A 16,143-nucleotide genomic window follows, 5' to 3' on the forward strand; every position below is an offset into this window, starting at 1 on the left:
TTGGAAAAAAGAGAAACCATCCATCTCGCTTGTTATTTAAATAGTTCCAATAGCTTCCAATAGTTTTTAAAAGTCTTTACAACAAAAATCTTTTGTTATCAAAAATCTGGACATGATGTTTATTCAATTTTTCTGTGAGATCACTGCAAAAAGGGCCTCGGTCTTAAATGGCTTTTGGGATATACTATGCAGTGTGCACCTTAACTAATCTTCAGCTGAGAGGTTGAGTACAGGGTTGCAATGCCTCTTGGTTCTGCACTAGGTGGATGAGACCCATGGCATAATTCATCACAGCTAGTGAATGCAGTCTTTGAGTTCATTGTCTTCACCTGGCAATGTTTTCAAGGAAATCTTGAAGTCTTAGTTACTTTTTATTCAAATAAATTGCTGTTTTTCACGTGTCCAGGCTGTGGCTGTTGAGCCTGTTGAAGATCAGTATTATTCGTTTAGGATCTTTGCAGTTCTCAAACAAGAGTTCAACACATTTTGCAACAGCAGTTTTTAAGGGGTGTAAGAAACTTGAGTAATCCAAAAGCAAAATACTGCAGATGCTGGAAATCTAGAATAAAAACAAAATGCTGGAAATACTCGGCAGGTAAGGCAAAATGTCAATCTGTCTATGGAAAAAAGAAAATAGAATTAATTATTCAGAACCAGGAAACATTCAGAATAAAATTGTAAATTGCACAGGAGTGGAGAAAGCCAAGAGACGGTTTTTGTCCTCCACTCTTCTATTTCCTCACTTTATAGGATACAATATTTCTGACTTTTTTTTTCCGTTCTCTGCTTTTCTATTCCTACTTCAAAGGCTAGGTTAGCAACCAGCCTCTCTGAAGCCACGGTGTCATATGTAATCACACCTTTTCCAACTTGCTCCCAGTAAGGTCTGCACTTTTTTCAGTGCGCCTATACATTTTTATTCAGTTGTGGTCACCTTTAATATTCAACACTTTGAATGTGTGATTACCATGCGACATGTCCGACCCAACTTCATCCCCACCCATAACACTGCCACCATTCCCTGCACTCTTCCATCTCCACTAATATTTCCTTTTTCACATTGTTTCTCAGAAACATACCTTACGAGTGAAGAAATTAACTAATTGACCTCCCAGTTTTGCGTGCAGCATTTCCTTGTCTTCCAGGACATGCTTTCTATTTTTTATATTTCTTATTATGATAGTTTTCTGTGTATTGCACTGTACTGCTGCCACAAAACAACTAATTTTGCGATTAATCCCGTTTCTGATTATCATAACGTTACTTCGGGGAAGCCAAACCTGAGGGTGAAAAGAAGGTTATCAGGATAATGCTAGAGATTGAATGTTTTAGTTATGAGACTGAATAGCTTTATTTTTCTTGGAAGTGTGAAAGCTGAGGCAGTGTCCTGCTGGAACACAAAATTATGAGAGGCATTGATCGGGTAGATAAGGAACTTTGCTATATAAGCTATCTATACAATTTCATGATAGAAATCTGTTTGGTAAGACCACATGTGGACTAAAAGGTATACAGGGTGCCTGAGGAAGCATTTTTCACTGAGGGTGGGTGAAATATGGAACACAGTGCCTGAGACAACTCACTTAAGCATTTGACATAGGAAGCTAATGGCCAAATGCTGGTAAATTGGATTAGCATAAATAAAACCTGGTCAGTATGGACATACCATGCCAAAGGACCTGTTTCTGTATGACTATTAAATCTATATTGAGATTGTGTGATTGCTTTACAAAATGTCCTTGTTCTGTCCGGAAGGGTGACCCAGAGCTTTCACGTGCTAATCACTTTAATTCTCCATTCCACACTCGAATCTCTCTTGTTGGTCAACACTTGCAAAGTAGATCAATCTAAGTTTTAGGGGACAGCACTTAAACCTGCTGATCGCCATTCCGGTCTTGTTCATAGCTCGACACAAAGCAGATTTCATTCACCACCTCTAAATCATACCTTCTCCACACATACAGCAACCATTGCCCTCTTAGCTGCTGGATATCTGTAGGCATTTCTGTCCCAAACAAATGTATAGGTTGCCAACGATCTTAGTGGAAGCACGCAGTTTGGTGGAGATCGAGGTTTTTAGATAAATGATCGAGGTTTTTAGGTAAATGAATACAAAGGGAATTGAGGAAGAGGACATTTAGTTTAAATTAGTATCAAGATCGGCAAAATGTGGGATGGATTGCTTGAATTATGCTGTACTGTTCTATATTGATCATAAAGGTAGAAAAGGGTTTCTCTTGTGATCAAAATTAATATTCTAATAAAGATGGTAACTGGATAGTAATTTGATACTTTTTTAGTGATAGTTATTTTATTGTCTTGATGTGCCATTCAGGTTATAAAAAAAGCAAAATAAAAATTGGAGATGCTGGAAATCTGAAACAAGAACAGAATATAATGAAAATACTCAGGCAGCATTTTTTTTTAAGTATAAACAAAGTTAGTTTGGTGCTTTGGTTCTCCATTTGGTACTATATTTCTGCTGTTACCAGTGTGCTTAATTGCAACTCAACCCCATATTTGATTGTTGTTATCCCCAGTAAAACCATTCTTCTTAACTAATGGTAACCTTTCGCAGGGTACACCAGTTTCCTTAATTCTAAGGAATTGACATTTAAAAGTCTATGGCACACAACGAATTTAGCTGCTTTGTTTGCAGATCCTGCCGCATTACACAGAATTCTGCCCAACTAAACCTGCTCAAAACTACAGGAAAATTGGTGTTAAGTCCTGCGTTCCTCTGATAAACTGTCTTAATATCTCACTCACGGCACTGAGGTCAAATCTCTGCCACTGTTCCACTGGGTCAGACATTCTCCAACGCCATCTATATCTCCCATCAAAACTACCATAATCACTGTGTACCTCTTGTTGACTTAATCACTCCTTGAATCTTTCCTTTGAAGATTTTGGTCACTTGTTCCAGATCATCCTCCTTTAGCTTCTTATCAAATTGGATTAACGTTTGTATCATTAAAGGTGTTATAAAATGTAATTTGTTAAACAACTATCATTGATCATCTACCGAATAGTAACTGTTGAGAAGACAATTTGTAAGATAAAGCCAGGGTTTAACCTCATTTTCCAGTAAATGGAGCAGAGCAGGACAGCAGATGCTGCTGAGTACTTTCTGTGTTCTATTTTGATGTTAGTTTCCCAGCATCTGCTGTACAGTATTTTATTTCTGATTTATGACAGGTGTTTTGCCATTTTTTTCCAGAGATGAAACTATATCTTCTGCACATCTGAATCGTTACATTTTCCCCTGAAAGTTCATTGCATGATTAGATTACAGTATTCAGTGCCATTTTGACTCCACTCTAAAATTGCTTGAAATATTAATTAAACATTCTCTTGGCAGTTAATCAAAAACCTCTCTCAATGATGCTTATAATGAAGGTTTTGTAAATGTTGGGATAAGCATCATGACAAAGATGTTCAAAACATGATCAAAATGAAACCAACAATTTCTGGCGATCGTAGTGCTTTCGCTCCTGATCATTTCTTTTATTTGTTTAAATTTAATCAATCCAGAATTTGGAAAATCTGTTTTTAACTTACTAATGGTAAAACCTAAATCAGAACACAAAATCTGTTAGTATTTTCCACATATATAGGCTAACTAATGGGGACAAATACTCAAGTTTTACCAATGATCTTTGAGGTTCTTTGGTATTCTCCTAAATTAGTCACTTAAGACAAAATACACTGCTTTCTCATTCCTCTAGGTGGAGCTGTTGTAGAGTGTTTAATATGACGTAATCGTTGTGTGTTTTGACATTCAGGACCAGGGACATTCTGGTCATCTAGCATGAATTTGCTCTTTTACTGAGGTAATGCTTTTTGTATAGTGTTCTTGTTTCACTACCTTGCTGATGGCTCTCTTACATTTCTGCTTAGTTCTTTTTTTTCAAATCTTTAAACTTGATGTTAAAATTAATTTTCTCAAAAGATCAAAGATGCTTCGTAGCTAAGCATGGCAGAGCAGAGGCCGTCCATTCCCTAAACTCAACAGTGCAAACACTCTGGATTTCCAGGACATTTCTCTTAATCCAGCACTGTGAAAGGGTTATTTTGTGAATTTGGCAGACGGAGTCCTGTTGTCTTAGAATTTGGCAGGGCATGTGTGTGTCTGCTCTGAAAAATGTGAGTGGTGCAAATCTCAGAACTCAGCCACTTAAATGTGTGCTCTTGGAACTCAACAGTGAGTGTGAAATATAAAGGTAAGCTCGCCAATAACAAAAAAGAGGATGCCAAAAAGTATTTTTCTTCAGATACATTGGAGAGGTAATAATGGGGGACAAGGAAATGACAGACAAATTATTTTGCATCAGTCTTCACTATGGAAGCCGAAGAGAGTGAATTAAGGGGGCTTTTCTGGTTGGCTTCTGGTGAATATTGGCGTTCGGCAGGGGTCAGAGATGGGACCACTTCTTTCATGTTATATGTAAACAATTTGGATGATAGAATTGGTGGCTTTGTAGTCCAGTTTGTGGACAATATGAAGATTGGTGGAGGGGTAGTTAGTGTAGTCTGCAGCAGGGCTTAGATTAAGAGAATGTGCAAAGTGGCAGATGGAATATATTGTAGGGAAGTGTACGGTCATGCACTTGGAATAAAGGCGTAGTCTATTTTCTAAATGGGGAGCTAATTCAGAAATCGGGTATAAAAGGACCTGAGAGTCCTTGTACAGGATTTCCTAAAGCTTAACTTGCAGGTTGAGTCAGTTGTAAGGAAGTCAAATGCAATGTTAGTATTCATTTCAAGAGGGCTAGAATATAAAAGCAAGAATGTAATGCTGATTAAAACACAAAATGTTGGAGGAACTCAGCAGGTAAGGCAGCATCTATGGAAAAGAGTAAGCAGTTGATATTTTTCATCAGGACAATGTCGATTGTTTACTCTTTTCCATTGATCCAGCTGGCCTGCTGAGTTCCTCCAGCATTTTGTGTGTATTACTTTGATTTCCAGCATGTGCTGATTTTTCTCTTGAATGTAATTCTGAGGCTTTATTTATTTAGAGATACAGCATAAAACAGGCCCTTTTGGCCCAACGACCTGCACCGCCCAGCAACCCACCTACTTAACCCAAGCCTAATCACAGAACAATTTACAATGACCAATTAACCTACTAACCGGTACATCTTTGGACTGTGGGAGGAAACTGGAGCATCCGGAGGAAACCCACATGGTCACAGGGAGAACACACAAACTCCGAGCAGATGCTGCCAGAATTGAACTCTAAAGCCTGCCACCCCAAGCTGTAATAGCATTGCACTTGGTCAGACCACCCTTGGAGTATTGTGAGCAGTTTTGGTCCCCTTATCTAAGAAAGGACATGCTGGCATTGGAGAGGGTTCAGAGAAGATTCACAAGAACTTTCCCAGGAATGAAAGGGTTAACATATGAGGCGCCTTTGACCTTCTCAGCCTGTACTTGCTGGAGTTTAGAAGGATGGTGGGGATGTTGGGGTGGGACTTGGGAGGGATCTCATTTTAAGGCCTAGATAGAGTGGATGTGAAGAGGATGTTTCCTATAGTGATACATCACGAACTTTTACAAAACAAATATGACAAATTTCCACAGATGCACAGTGGAGAGTATTTGGGTTACATCATGGGCTGGTCTGGAAACACCAATGCCCAAGAATGGAAAAACCTACAAAAAGTGGTGCATTCAGCCCAGTCCATCACAGGAAAAGTCCTCCCCACCATTGAACACGTCTACAAGGACCACTGCCACAAGAAAGCAGCGTCCATTATCAAGGACCCCCATCACCCAAGCCACTTCTCTTCTTGCTGCTGCCATCGGGTAAGAGATGCAGGAGCATTGGATACCACACCACCAGGTTGAGGGACAGTTATTACTCCTGGATCATCAGGCTCCTGAACCAAAGTGGATAACTTCACTCATCTCGATACTGAACACAGTGGATTTACTTTCAAGGATTCTACAACTCGTATTCTCAGTGTTATTTATTTACTTATTATTATTATTATTATTATTATTATTATTTGTTTTTTGTATTTGCACAGTTAGTCTTTAGCACGTTGGTTGCTGTCAGTGTGTAGATTTTCATTGATTCTACAGTATTTGATATTTTTTGTTCAGAGATACTGCCCCTGAGGCCCTTTGAGCTGTGGCACCCCAGCAACACCTGATTCAACCTTGCCGAATCACCAGACCATTTACAATGACCAATTAACCTCCCAACCAATACGTCTTTGGACTCTGCGAGAAAACCGGAACACCCGGAGAAAATCCATGGGGAGGATGTACAGACTCCTTGCAGATGACATCGGAATTGAACTCAACTCTGACATACTGATCTGTAATAGTGTCATGATAACTGCTCTGCTACTGGGGGCACCCTTTGTATTTCATTGTCCTACTGCAAAGGCCCACAAGAAAATTAATCTGGGGTAGGTTATGGTACATCTACGTACTTTGATAATAAATTTACTTTGAACTTTGAAATTTTAGTGAGAGGACTCTAGGACCAGAGAGCACAGCCCTAATTACAAGAACATCTTGCTGACGTGTCCTATGCACAAACAACCAAAGCAGACATCATTTTCTTTTAGGAAGTCAACCTTCTCGTTATGAAACTTTCTCTCCGGCTGAGCATGAACTTGAAGTACGTTCACCCTGGCAGAACAGACAAACCCTTATGGCTGATGAGACCATTTCTCTTTCATTAGTTCCGGGCCCTGTTTTAGCTTTACTTTTCACAGAGGCCACAGTATCGGCAAAGCTGCTTCCTTTAGCTTTAGAACAAATTTGTGACTTAGTTTTGTTCACACCTTCACTTACTGCTGGTGATGTAGTATTGTATATATTCCCAAATACTGGGTGTGCAGCAATCTTTACTTGCCTTTCGATAAAATCAACAATGTCAGTGAAAGTTACATAATGATTTTGCCTTTCTTGCAGTTTATGAACACTTTCTTTCATGGCATTAAAACAGCCTCCAAGAAAAAGACTGTAGTCCAGAAGAGCTTTCACGTCTTTGCATTTGATATGCAGCCAACAAAGAGCCTTTTCCGTGTAGACCACAAAAATTTTCTGCTAGTCACGAAATGGTCCTGTAGTAAAGATCTGGACTTTAAATATCCTTGCTTCGGGTTGGCTCACTGGCAACTGTTGACATGCTCTCTAGGGTAAACTCCAGTGAACTGTTTGAGAAAATAGAGACGGTTGTCAAAATCATCAGTCTTGCCTTAAATGCTATTCTTGAAAGCCCTCATAAATGTATGATACTGCAATGGATTGCCATCGAAGATCTGAATCTCTCTTTTAGGCAGATGCAAGCTTGCTGTTTCCTTTTGTGTCCTTATGACCTCCAGTGCATGATTTAGACTTTTATCATCTGAAACACAAGTATCACCATTCTGTAAATTAACATCCTTGAAAGCACTTTGTGCTGTTGGATATGGCATAGGTTCAGAGTGCCTCCCTTGTGCAAGCTGAGAGTGAATACCTTTGGGGTCCTAACTCATGGCTCATAGATATTTGAGGCACAAATGTATCCACATTGTCATCGAGCATATTGGATTTTCTCTGTGCCATGTCAACATAGGAATTCACAGCATGGAATCATCCCACTGGACCATCTTTAGCACTGGACGTCTTCTGCGCTTTTCCTATGGCCATCTTGGATGCAACTTCTTGAAAATTAAGCTGCTCCAACTTTCTTGGTAACTGCTCATTTCCTCTCCAAAGCTTCTCTTCCATCCGCTCCACTTATTGTTCCAACACATGCTTATCTCACAATATTTGTTGCCTTCGCACAAAACCAGCTGAATCATCTGGATGGAGGTCATCCTGAAAATCAGCTTTATACATGGTCAAAGCATGCCCTGGAGTTTGATAAATATTTTCGATTTCCTCCAGCAACCTGACCTCCAACATCGGATGTTTGTTTCAGCTATTGTTCAGCCTCTGCAGTGTCTGTATTAATAATAGTCTCAATATTTGCAAAGCCTTCCGTTTGTTTACCTTGCTCTGATTTGGGAATTAAAGACAACATCATGTTATGTTGCTTGGTAACATCTCCACAAAGATGCTTCAAGTCATCCAAATGAAAGAGTACTTGTGAGATGTTTTGCTTTAATCTTCTTAGCAATGTTGTTATATTTCCTTTGAGCATCAATTTTACTCATCAAAGCTTTCTCAGTAAATTTAATTTCTCACTTAATCCTGACTTCAAGGTCACTGCTTTCAGCTTGATTCATGTTGTCTTCCAAGTGGGCGAACCAGACAAAACAAACAACTTTCAATTCAGACACCAGCAATCAAAATATTTCAGCATTTCAACAGAACCGAGCAATGAACTCGACCATTCCAAGTTGTGTTCCAACACCAAACACACAGCATTAACAACAGGTTGTTACTTGCCACAAGCTGCTCTTGGCTGTGTTGCTTCTAACTTCCCTAAAGCGTCTTGAATGCTGATGTTGTTTGGTATAACTGTCGAAATCTTTTGATGACAAAATGTGATGGCTACTTGAACAAACTGATGCCATTGTTGGAGGCCAAGCACAGGGAGTTATCATGTATATCAAGCCTTCTGATCCATTCCAATAATAATGTTCAAAAAGTCAAACAATATTCTACCCTTCATTAAGAAACTGTCAAAAAAAAATCCTGAAACAATGAAACTAAAACTAGCAATGTTAAGTGTACTTAAACGAACTTAAATGAAGTTAAGCAATTTCAAATGTAGTTAAGCAGTCAACAAAAGATATCACACTCTGAACCGTCCAAAACAAAGCTTGAATACGTAACTAAACATTTCACTTTTACCACACCGCCACCCATGAGACTAGCTACCATAATAAAAGTGCAATACAGTATTACAATGCAGAGAGAAAACAGATGCATGGCTCCTGCGCAGCTGCTCTTTAATGCAAGTATCTAATCAAATCAATGCGTGCAGAGATCAAGAGTTTTGGTTGATTTTGCTCGCTCTCTGTAATGGTCACTCCTCTCTCCGTGGCACTGAGGCCATGAAGACTGTCCTGGCTGCTGTGCTCCGTGCCCGCTAATATGATGAACTGATAAGTGAGGCTTTGGGCCTACTCTGGGATTCGGATCTGAGGATTTAATTTGGTTCAGAATGCCCTTGCTTCAATTGTTTACATGATTTGTGTATTCCTCCCCCCCCCCCCCTTTTCTCTAGGGCATCAGGTGTTGGTTTTTTATTTTTTTTTAGTTGGGTTCTTTTGGGTTTCTTGCTTTGTAAGCAAGCAAATCTCAAGGCTGTATAATTTATACATTCTTTGATTATAAATGTATTGTGCACTTTGAAGTGACTTTGACCGTGGGATAATTGTTGGTGCCAGACAGCTTGATTTAAGTACCTTAGAAACTGTTGATCTCCTGGGATTTTTATGCACAACAGTCTCTAAGAGTTTACAGAGAATGGTGTGGAGCAGCAGTTCTGTGGGTGAAAACGCATTGTTAATGAGAGAGATCAGAGGAGAATGGCCCAACTGGTTCAAGCAGGCAGGAAGATGGAAATAACTCAACTAATCACGAATTACAACAGTGGTGTCCAGAAGAACATCTCTGAATGCACAACACATCGAACCTTGAAGTGGATGGGCTACAGCAGCAGAAGACCATGAACATACACTCAGTGTCCACTTTATTAGGTACAGGAGGTACCTAATAAACTGGCCACAGAGTGTACTTCTCTCAAAGAAGCCCTGAGAAATAGCCCTGTTGATTCTCACTGTAGGAGGTCATGTGGATAGAAAGAGGAATCAGTAAATGCAACATTCACAACACGCTGGAGGAACTCAGCAGGCTGGGCAGCATCAGTGGAAATGATGAGTCGATGTTTCCACAGATGCTGCGCAACCTGCTGAGTTCCTCCAGCGTGTTGTGAGTGTTGCTTTGACCCCAGCATCTGCAGAGTATTTTGTGTTTAGGAATCAGTAAACGTAATGTAGTCAGGATTTCTTGAGGAAACTGAGGGCTTGAGGAGGACAACAACTCCCTAAGGAGTCATTGAATCTCTCCAGAAGGTGTACCCTCAACTTGTTCTATAAACTAGCCTAATATATCTAACACAAAGCAATGGTGATTGTCAAGTTCCTAAGGAAACTTAAGGTCTGTAGTATTGGAAATGTCATGCAGGCTGTGAACTTCATATTCTGGATTTGAGGTTAACTGTGCATTATTTCTTTTAATGGGAGGTAACCATTGCACACCAACTACTCACGGTCTCTACTGACCAAGGTCCTGATCCAGTGGCAATGAGCAAGATCAGCCTCTACTGCATATCAATAAAAAGCATAAAAACCTTCCTTCGCTTGCAATCATTGGCATGTTTTACCTTTGATACCCATTGACTTCATTTTTGCCACAGTTCCCTGACACCGCACTTGGTCAAAAGCTTCGTTGATGTTGGTCTCAGGACAGTTACTCTCCCTCACTTCTGGAATTCAGCTCTTTGGTCCATGTTTGGAAGACTGTGGTGAGGTCTGGTGCAACATAGTCCTAACAAAGTTTAAACTGGGCACTGGTATACATGTCATTGACAAGAAAGCAGCACTTGATAGCATTGTCAGTAACGTCACCTTGATGATGAGGAAGAGTAGAATGATTCGGCAGTAATGAGCCAGAGTTGATATGTACTATTTTTTTATAAACAGGACATTTCTTAGTAGATTTTCCACAATGTTGTGTACAGCCAGTGTTGTAACTGCGCTGGAACAGAATAACTGCAGGCAAAGCTAAATATGGTGCTCGGGTTTTCAATAAAAGGTGGAATTTTTATCTTCATAGCCTTTTCTGTATCCAGTGCATTGAGTATTTATTAACATTATGCAAGTGAATTGAATTGGCTGAATGCTGGTGAGGTGAAGGGTCTCGGCCCAAAATGTCGACTGCACCTCTTCCTAGAGATGCTGCCTGGCCTGCTGCATTCACCAGCAAATTTGATGTGTGTTGCTTGAATTTCCAGCATCTGCAGAATTCCTCGTGTTTACGAGGATCTGAGATTGATCATTTATTTGACACCTCTGGATAAATACAGTTTGAATGACAATTTTTGGTTATTAAAGTGTGAACTATCTGGAGTGGGTCTGATGTCAGGTCAGAGCAAGCAAGAATGACAGATTTTTAATGTATATTTCTTTCTATAGTTTATAGTATATTTTATGTCTTGCACTGTTCCACCGCACGACAACAAATTTCATAACTTATGTGAGTGATAATAAATCTGATTCTGATTCTCTGAAGGGCATTAATAAATCACGTGGGTTTTTATAACAGCTCAATAGTTGCTACTGAGATGAGCTGTTTTCCCCAAGTCACAGAATATTAATTTAAATTTAAATTCCATAGCTGGTATGGAAGGATTTCAGTCTCTCAATTGTTGGTCCAGGCATCTGAATTTCTAGTTTAGTTGTTTAACTGCTGTGATATCATCACACCCTATATTTAGTCTTCACAGTCACGTGGAGATTACCACATCTACGAGTGATTAATGATCTGTGAACTTCCTGAGAATATCATGGAAGTATAAGCAAGGAGTTTGATAAAAACTTAAATAATCAAAGGAGGAGTAAATCTCGGAGACTGAGATCACAGGATTCTGAATAAGGAAATATTTCAAAAAGATGTCAGTAGCAATTAGGAGTTATAAATAAATATAATTGATGGCTAAAACCAAAATAGCATGAGATAAGGGGCAATTGAAATTTGTTTTAAAAAAAACTGAGTGCTGGAAATCTGAAGCAAAGGCAGAACATATAATATTACAGAACATACATAACCAGGCCCTCTGGCCCACAATGTCTGTGCCAACCATGATGCCAAATTAAAATAACCCATCTGTTGTGTGATAAATATTCCTGTATTCGCATGCCTGTCTAAATGCTGCTCAAATGCCACTATTATGTCTGCTTCCACCACTGCCCTTAGCAGCAAGTTTCTGGCACCTTAAAGCTGTGCACTGTAGTATTTGACATTTCTACCCTGGGTCAAAGACTCTCTATCGTATCTATGTCTCTCAATTTTATATACTTCTATCAGGTATCCCTTCAGCCTCCAATGTGCCAGAGAACATAATCCAAACGTCTCCTTATAGCTACTACTTTTCAATCAAGGAAGCATCCTAGTGAACTTTTTCTGCACTCTCTCTAAAGCCTGCATGTCCTTCCTGTTAATGGGGCAACTATAACTGCACACGACACTCCAGAAGTCTCTGATCAGGTCTAAAGCAGAAGGGTGAGCAGCCAGAAATCATGATACATATTAATATCGATTACATAGGTCGCAAATGGCATGAGGTCCTGAAGAGAAGAATTAGGTTGAAGTTTAAAAGCAATTACTCAAGGGTAGTAATCTTTGGATTGCTGCCTGTGCCATGCATCAGTTAGGATAAGAATGGGATGATCTGGCAGATGAATGAGTGTGTGGCTGAGGAACTGGTGGACCAGGCAGGGTTTCAGATTTGTGGATCATTGGGATTCCTTCTGGGAATGACTCGGTATGACCAGTACAAAAAGGACAGATTACACCTGAACTTGAATCAGGTTTCCACTCTCCTACCTTGTTTACAATTGAATTCCAGTTCTTAGAGCGAGACCTTCATCTTTGATAAAATATTTTTCCTCTAGTTTTTTTTCCCCAATGGCTTTCTTTTACCAGGCGGTCCCAAAAGCTATTTGCGTGGCACAGTAGTTTTGTGCTCTCGAAGTTAATCCTATGGCCATTGCAAATGCTGTGTTCTGCTACCACTGATTTCTCAGTGTTATCCAAATAGATACAACTCCTGTGCTCTTGATGCGGGTTTTCACATTGTCAACAAGGTAGGAAAGCAGAAACCTGATTGGTTAGACCTCATCGAACCAGGAGGGATGGACTACAGGGTTATAAATACCACCGAACCGGGTATGCCTAGGCACCATCCCAGAAGAAGGTGGTAGACTTCGTCATCGAAACAGTAGTTATAATCAGCTGGCAGCACTAGAAAAGTTTATTTGTCCTATAGGCCGGGAAAGCATAGGATCCTTTTTTTTTAATAGAGAGGATGACAGAGGCAAGTTTTTTTTTCCCACAAGTTTTTTTTGTGGTTGCATAGAACACCCTGTCAGGGTTGGTGGTAGAGGCAGATACATTAGGGGTGTGGATAGGCATATCCATGATAGAGAAATGGAGGGCTATGCAGGAGAGAATGGTTAGATTGGTCTTAGAATAAGGTTTGCACAAAATTGTGGACCAAAGTGCCTGTACTGTGCTGTAGTGTTCTGTGTATTATAAATATAGAACTGTTCAAGTGCATGAGTCATGGTTTGTAAATATTATATAACTGTATAGTTTACAGAACTGCACTCTTCCATATGTACAGTATCTCTGTTACACTGCTATTTTATTGATATATAAGCTTTATATCATGCATCCAATGAAAGCCCTACAGATTATTTTTAATATCTAGTAACAGTTCAATGTTTTAGTTAACTAAATGTTCTGTGTATTCCTTTGTCAATGTCTATGACATAGAATTTCTAATAAGCAACAACATTACTTCTTGTCACTGCCTGGGAAAAGTTTTCCTTGTTAAGATTATTGTGGTGAGAGCTTTGCCTTTTCCATCAACTTTTGTTGTTAGGTAAGAGTACAAAGGCGATGAGACACAATGCTATCATGCTAGGTGAGCTGCCAATCTCATTAAAGCATTTACATAATTATGAAACAAAGCATTTTTTAAAAACCATGAAAAAAGTTTATGATTCAACAACTAGAACTAAACTAGGAGACTATACTACTTCCAGCCTCACGTGAGGTACAACCTTGGAAGCCATGAAGGCTATCACAGCTCATCCAGGCAAATACTTTACAATTTCATTCCTATGCTCATTCTCATTTGTTTGATGTTCTTATCCTTTTGTGGAGAAGATGGAAGGTCAAGGTTAGGGTGAGAGAGTAGCAATTTAATAGTAATCTGACATGCAAACTTCAGCACCTAAAGGGTAGTCAGTATATGGAAAATGATTGAGGTACGTTAGCAACATTTATAGACAATAAATAGGTGCAGGAGTAGGCCATTCAGCCCTTCGAGGCAGCACCACCATTCACTGTGATCATGGCTGATCATCCACAATCAGTATCCAGTTCCTGCCTTATCCCCATAACCTTTGATTCCACTATCTTTAAGAGCTCTATCCATCTCTTTCTTGAAAGCATCCAGAGACTTGGCCTCCACAGCCTTCTGGGGCAGAGCATTCCATATATCCACCACTCTGTGAGTGAAAAAGTTTTTCCTCAACTCCGTTCTAAATGGCCTACCCCTTATTCTCAAACTGTGGCCTCTGGTTCTGGACTCACCCATCAGCGGGAACATGCTTCCTGCCTCCAGCCGGTCCAATCCCTTAAACGCAAACAACAGGAATTCTGCAGATGCTGGAAATTCAAGCAACACGCATAAAAGTTGCTGGTGAACGCAGCAGGCCAGGCAGCATCTCTAGGAAGAGGTGCAGTTGACGTTTCAGGCCGAGGCCCTTCGTCAGGACTAACTGAAGGAAGAGTGAGTAAGGGATTTGAAAGTTGGAGGGGGAGGGGGAGATACAAAATGATAGGAGAAGACAGGAGGGGGAGGGATGGAGCCAAGAGCTGGACAGGTGATAGGCAAAAGGGATACGAGAGGATCATGGGACAGGAGGTCCGGGAAGAAAGACAAGGGGGGGGGGACCCAGAGGATGGGCAAGGGGTATATTTAGAGGGACAGAGGGAGATAAAGGAGAGTGAGAGAAAGAATGTGTGTATAAAAATAAGTAACAGATGGGGTACGAGGGGGAGGTAGGGCATTAGCGGAAGTTAGAGAAGTCGATGTTCATGCCATCAGGTTGGAGGCTACCAAGACGGAATATAAGGTGTTGTTCCTCCAACCTGAGTGTGGCTTCATCGTTACAGTAGAGGAGGCCGTGGATAGACATGTCAGAATGGGAATGGGATGTGGAATTAATATGTGTGGCCACTGGGAGAACCTGCTTTCTCTGGCGGACAGAGCGTAGGTGTTCAGCAAAGCGGTCTCCCAGTCTGCGTCGGGTCTCGCCAATATATAGAAGGCCACATCGGGAGCACTGGATGCAGTATATCACCCCAGCCGACTCACAGGTGAAGTGTTGCCTCACCTGGAAGGACTGTTTGGGGCCCTGAGTGGTGGTAAGGGAGGAAGTGTAAGGGCATGTGTAGCACTTGTTCCGCTTACATGGATAAGTGCCAGGAGGGAGATCAGTGGGGAGGGATGGGGGGGACAAATGGACAAGGGAGTTGCGTAGGGAGCGATCCCTGCGGAATGCAGAGAGAGGGGGGAGGGAAATATGTGCTTAGTGGTGGGATCCCGTTGGAGGTGGCGGAAGTTACGGAGAATAATATGTTGGACCCGGAGGCTGGTGGGGTGGTAGGTGAGGACCAGGGGAACCCTATTCCTAGTGGGGTGGCGGGAGGATGGAGTGAGAGCAGATGTACGTGAAATGGGGGAGATGCGTTTAAGAGCAGAGTTGATAGTGGAGGAAGGGAAGCCCCTTTCTTTAAAAAAGGAAGACCTCTCCCTCGTCCTAGAATGAAAAGCCTCATCCTGAGAGCAGATGCGGCAGAGACGGAGGAATTGCGAGAAGGGGATGGCGTTTTTGCAAGAGACAGGGTGAGAAGAGGAATAGTCCAGATAGCTGTGAGAGTCAGTAGGCTTATAGTAAACATCAGTGGATAAGCTGTCTCCAGAGACAGAGACAGAAAGATCTAGAAAGGGGAGGGAGGTGTCGGAAATGGAGCAGGTAAACTTGAGGGCAGGGTGAAAGTTGGAGGCAAAGTTAATAAAGTCAACGAGTTCTGCATGCGTGCAGGAACAATCTATGTTCCGTGCCTATTCTGAGATCTGTCCCCCACTTTTCCTTCGCTACATCGACGACTGCATTGGCGCTGCTTCCTGCACGCATGCAGAACTCGTTGACTTTATTAACTTTGCCTCCAACTTTCACCCTGCCCTCCACTATCAACTCTGCTCTTAAACGCATCTCCCCCATTTCACGTACATCTGCTCTCACTCCATCCTCCCGCCACCCCACTAGGAATAGGGTTCCCCTGGTCCTCACCTACCACCCCACCAGCCTCCGGGTCCAACATATTATT

Source organism: Mobula hypostoma, chromosome 4, assembly GCF_963921235.1.
Source record: "Mobula hypostoma chromosome 4, sMobHyp1.1, whole genome shotgun sequence".
In the NCBI taxonomy this organism is placed as follows: domain Eukaryota; kingdom Metazoa; phylum Chordata; class Chondrichthyes; order Myliobatiformes; family Myliobatidae; genus Mobula; species Mobula hypostoma.